This window comes from Lampris incognitus, chromosome 7, assembly GCF_029633865.1.
Source record: "Lampris incognitus isolate fLamInc1 chromosome 7, fLamInc1.hap2, whole genome shotgun sequence".
NCBI classification, from domain to species: Eukaryota; Metazoa; Chordata; class Actinopteri; order Lampriformes; family Lampridae; genus Lampris; species Lampris incognitus.
Window position 1 is genome coordinate 4424375 of NC_079217.1, and position 5000 is coordinate 4429374.

Below are 5000 nucleotides of genomic sequence, written 5' to 3' on the forward strand. Positions count from 1 at the left end.
GTTGTAGTGCTACATGGTTTGTGTCGTTCTAGCATTACATGGTTTGTGTCGTTCTAGCGTTACATGGTTTGTGTTCTAGTGTCACATGGTTTGTGTTCTAGTGTCACATCGTTTGTGTTATAGCGTTACATGGTTTGTGTTCTAGCGTTACATGGTTTGTGGTGTTCTAGCGTTACATGGTTTGTGTTCTAGCGTTACATGGTTTGTGTTCTAGCGTTACATGGTTTGTGGTGTTCTAGCATTACATGGTTTGTGTTCTAGCGTTACATGGTTTGTGTTCTAGTGATACATGGTTTGTGTCGTTCTAGCATTACATGGTTTATGTTCTAGCGTTACATGGTTTGTGTTCTAGTGTTACATGGTTTGTGTTGTTCTAGCGTACATGGTTTGTGTTGTTCTAGCGTTACATGGTTTGTGTTGTTCTAGCGTTACATGGTTTATGTTCTAGCGTTACATGGTTTGTGTCATTCTAGCGTTACATGGTTTGTGTTCTAGTGTTACATTGTTTGTGTCGTTGTAGTGCTACATGGTTTGTGTCGTTCTAGCATTACATGGTTTGTGTTCTAGTGTCACATGGTTTGTGTTATAGTGTTACATGGTTTGTGTTCTAGCGTTACATGGTTTGTGGTGTTCTAGCGTTACATGGTTTGTGTTCTAGCATTACATGGTTTGTGTTCTAGTGTCACATGGTTTGTGTTATAGTGTTACATGGTTTGTGTTCTAGCGTTACATGGTTTGTGGTGTTCTAGCGTTACATGGTTTGTGTTGTTCTAGCGTTACATGGTTTGTGTTGTTCTAGCGTTACATGGTTTGTGTCCTAGCGTACATGGTTTGTGTCGTTCTAGCGTTACATGGTTTGTGTTGTTCTAGCGTTACATGGTTTATGTTCTAGCGTTACATGGTTTGTGTTGTTCTAGCGTTACATGGTTTGTGTCCTAGCGTACATGGTTTGTGTCGTTCTAGTGTTACATGGTTTGTGTTGTTCTAGCGTTACATGGTTTATGTTCTAGCGTTACATGGTTTATGTTGTTCTAGCGTTACATGGTTTATGTTCTAGCGTTACATGGTTTGTGTTGTTCTAGCGTTACATGGTTTATGTTCTAGCGTTACATGGTTTATGTTCTAGCGTTACATGGTTTGTGTCCTAGCGTTACATGGTTTGTGTCGTTCTAGCGTTACATGGTTTGTGTCGTTCTAGCGTTACATGGTTTATGTTCTAGCGTTACATGGTTTATGTTCTAGCGTTACATGGTTTATGTTCTAGCGTTACATGGTTTGTGTCGTTCTAGCGTTACATGGTTTATGTTCTAGCGTTACATGGTTTATGTTCTAGCGTTACATGGTTTATGTTCTAGCGTTACATGGTTTGTGTTGTTCTAGCGTTACATGGTTTGTGGTGTTCTAGCGTTACATGGTTTGTGTTGTTCTAGCGTTACGGGGGGAGGGATGTTTGGGAGAACCGGGGAGTGTCCGGTCCTGGCAAGCTTTCCGGGTCACCTGTTCTTGAGGGGAGCTTGTGGTTCGGCTGCCTGACACTGACGTGGTTGACAGGCTGGCCGTGTGGGTGATATCATCATTTACCACACAGTACCAGACGTACCCAGCCACAGAGTCCCCGCTGTTCCAGTCACTCCCTCTTCCCCCCCCCCACCCCACCCCTCTGGCGATCCCCCTGGCTCTGCCTCCCTTAAACACTGTCCCTGCCTGAGTCTCCCTCCCTCCTTCATCCCGGCCTTCTTTCCCCTGTTTCTTTTGTCTTTGCCTCCTCCTTTCCTCCCTTTCCTTGATACTTTCCTTTTCTACCTGCCTGTCTACCTCCCTCTCTCTCTCCCCCCCTCTGCCCCCCTCTCTTTGTCTGTCTGTCTGTCTGTCTGTCTGTCTGTCTGTCTGTCTGTCTGTCTGTCTGTCTGTCTGTCTGTCTCTCTCCTTTCCTGCCTCTCTGTCTCTTTCCCGTTGTCTGTTTGTCTGTCTGTCTCTCTCTCTCTCTTTTTCTGTCTCTCTCTGTGTGTCTGTGTCTGTCTCTCTGTCTGTGGTGCAGAAACAGGCTTCTCTGCAGATCAGAGCCGGCAGATCGAGAAGGTCATTGGAGTATGAAAGAGCGAAGACACAGACCTACATACGTAGCGATACGTACCAAAACTCAGCATTCAACAAACTACCCCCCCCACCATCTCTCTCTCTCCAGCTCTCTCTCTCTAGACAGAAAAAAATGACTGACTCTTAGCCGGTGGCCATGCTGATTTAAAGAAATCATGCTTTTTTAAATATTCTCCTCACCTCCCCTCCTTCCCTTTCCTTTCCTTTCCCCTCCCTCATCTCTTCTCATTCTTCTCACACTTGTGATCTGTTCTTTAGAAGTGATGTCATCCCCCTGCTGTCCTCAGCAGGCACAGGACTGTGGAATGCAGATGAAAAGAGGGAGAGAGAGAGAGAGAGAGAGAGAGAGAGAGAGAGAGAGAGAGAGTGTGTGTGCGTGTGTGCATGTTTGTGTGTGTGTGTGTGTGTGGAATGATAGGACTGTGCATTTACTTTCACCTTACATTATTCAATTATGGAGAACGAGGGAGGGAGGGGGGGAGGGAGGGTGCTTCTAATTAACAAGACAGGCACAAAGTGTGATTGGGAAAGAGCTTGCTTTCCAGGCCTTGGAGCTAGAGTTGATCAATACGGAGTGTGTGCCTCAGTCAGACAGACTGACGGTCAGTCAGACAGACTGACGGTCAGTCCGTCCGTCAGACAGACAGACAGACAGACACACAGACGGGGGAGGCCTTCCTGCCTGTCTATCATGACATGATTTGTAAGTGAGTCAGACAAGCAGACCAACAGGAGCACAGATGCCAAGCGGTAAATGGACTGAGTTTTTATACAGAGATTTTCTAGTCCACCACCACTCAAACCGCTTTACAGTGTACGCCTCACATCTACCCATTCACACACTGATGGCGGAGGCTGCCATGCAAGGCGCCAACCCGCTCATCAGGAGTTCGGGTTCGGTGTCTTGTTCATGGACGCGCCAGTGTAACCGAGCATATTTCCGCCTGCTGCGGGACTCGATCCGGGCTGTACTGCACCACAAGGCGACATCACTAACTGCTTGACGAAAAGGGGCCGACCCCCTGGCGGTCGGCCAGTGAGTCTTTTTGTAGGTTACAGTAGTCGCCCTCCCCCAGAAGCACGCCCTCGTGCTGGTATTCCCGCGCTCCGAAGAGACTTCTGAGGATCTGCATGCTTCCGGACATTTCCGGATCCCACCAATGGAACCATGAGCTCCATTGCACGTTGTCCGTCTTGGGAGAGAGATCCTCCTCTGTTGCTCTCTCTGAGGTTTCTTCCCATTTTTCCTCCCTGTTAAAGGTTTTTTTTTAGGGAGTTGTTCCTTATCCGATGCAAGGGTCTCAGGGCAGGATGTTGTGTTGCTGTAAAGCCCCCAGAGGCAAATTTGTAATTTGGGACATTGGGCTACTACACAAATAAAATTGACTTGACACTTTGACACGTTTTCTGGAGGAGCCCAGGGGGATCAAACCAGCAACCTTCCAATTACCAGATGACCCGCTGTACTTCCTGAGCCGTGCCGCCCCAGATGGACAAACAAATCAGATGGTCAGAAGAGTCCACCCTGCGCCTTCATTTGAGGTGCTGACAAGTGGTCCAGACAGGCAGACAGACAGGCAGGCAGACAGACAGGCAGACAGACAGATAAACAGATAAAAGCAGGGGATTTGATGACTATGTGGATCATCTAAGACCTCGGTCTCATCCAGATGACAGAGGAATGGGGAAATTCAAGCACTAAAGTTGCTTGTCACACTTCAAACTAACAAAAGGATGCTAGGGAGAGCGGAGGGCGGCGCCTGCTGCTGGTGTTCGCCCGTATAACGTCCTGCAAACACCTTCTTCCTTCCATCATAGCGAAACTGTGGCTCAGATGAGATTAATGTCGCTCACACAAAGGAAGGATATTTGTTTCTTCCCGAACAGGAAGCGTGACCAGAGATGACGTTTCCAGAGGCGCCGTTTCCAAAGGCGGGTGTTTCCAAACTCGCAGCCAATCAAATGGCCGCCTCAGGATTTCGAGAGTGCTCGTTAACCCGGTTTTTCTTTTCTCCCGAGCCTCCGTCAGCCGGAGGGCCTGGCTACATGAAATAAGCGGGTGGGTCCCGTCCTCCCCTCGCTTGCTAAGTAGTTAACAAGGGGTTTAGACAGACGGGCAAAAGCCCCGAGAGACAGACGGGAGAGGAGAGTCGTGCGTGCCCCTTTATTAAAGGATATATGGAAGGTGTCTCAGTAACAGTCCATCAGCCGGTGGTGTGTGATGGTTGTTTTTCCCTGTGGTGGGCGCCGCACTAATGCACACGTGTGGCGGATGTAATCTATAGTAAATACAGCCGGCTCCGCTGGAGAGCCCGCTGCGATGAAGACGTCAAACCAAATTGCGGGTCATAGAGAGCCGACGAGTAGCGATGATCCCCTGCTGGCCACGTGCTGCTTCGTCGACGGCTCAGAGACTCGACCCGGTCACGTGCACACGTGTGTGATTTTGACCATTTACGCGCACGCCCTTGGTGTTTCCTGACAAACGGTGACACGCCAGGACTCTCGAGGAAGAGCGGAATCACGAGCGGCGTTAACCGTCGACGGTGAAACTTGAGAGACTTTTCGCCACGTCTTGCTCGCATCTTTGCTTTGCGGGTCCCACCGAACCGTCCTCTAGCCCGGCTTTTCCATCGCCAGAGGTTTCGCCACAAAATATATATCCCTTCCTGTCTGCCGGTACCACACCCTGTCTGTCTCGGCCATCCTGAGATGCTGCGTGAAGCTCGCCTCTTTAACTCTCCATCACCCCCGTCTCGCCGTCTCAGCACCCATTTCCCTGGCGATGTCTACCCCCCCCCCCCCCGCTCGTCTTGCCTCCCCCCCCCCGCTCGTCTCACCCCACCTCACCTCAAGATTATGCCTCTGTTTTGTGTCTGTCTGTCTTTCACCATCTCCTCTAT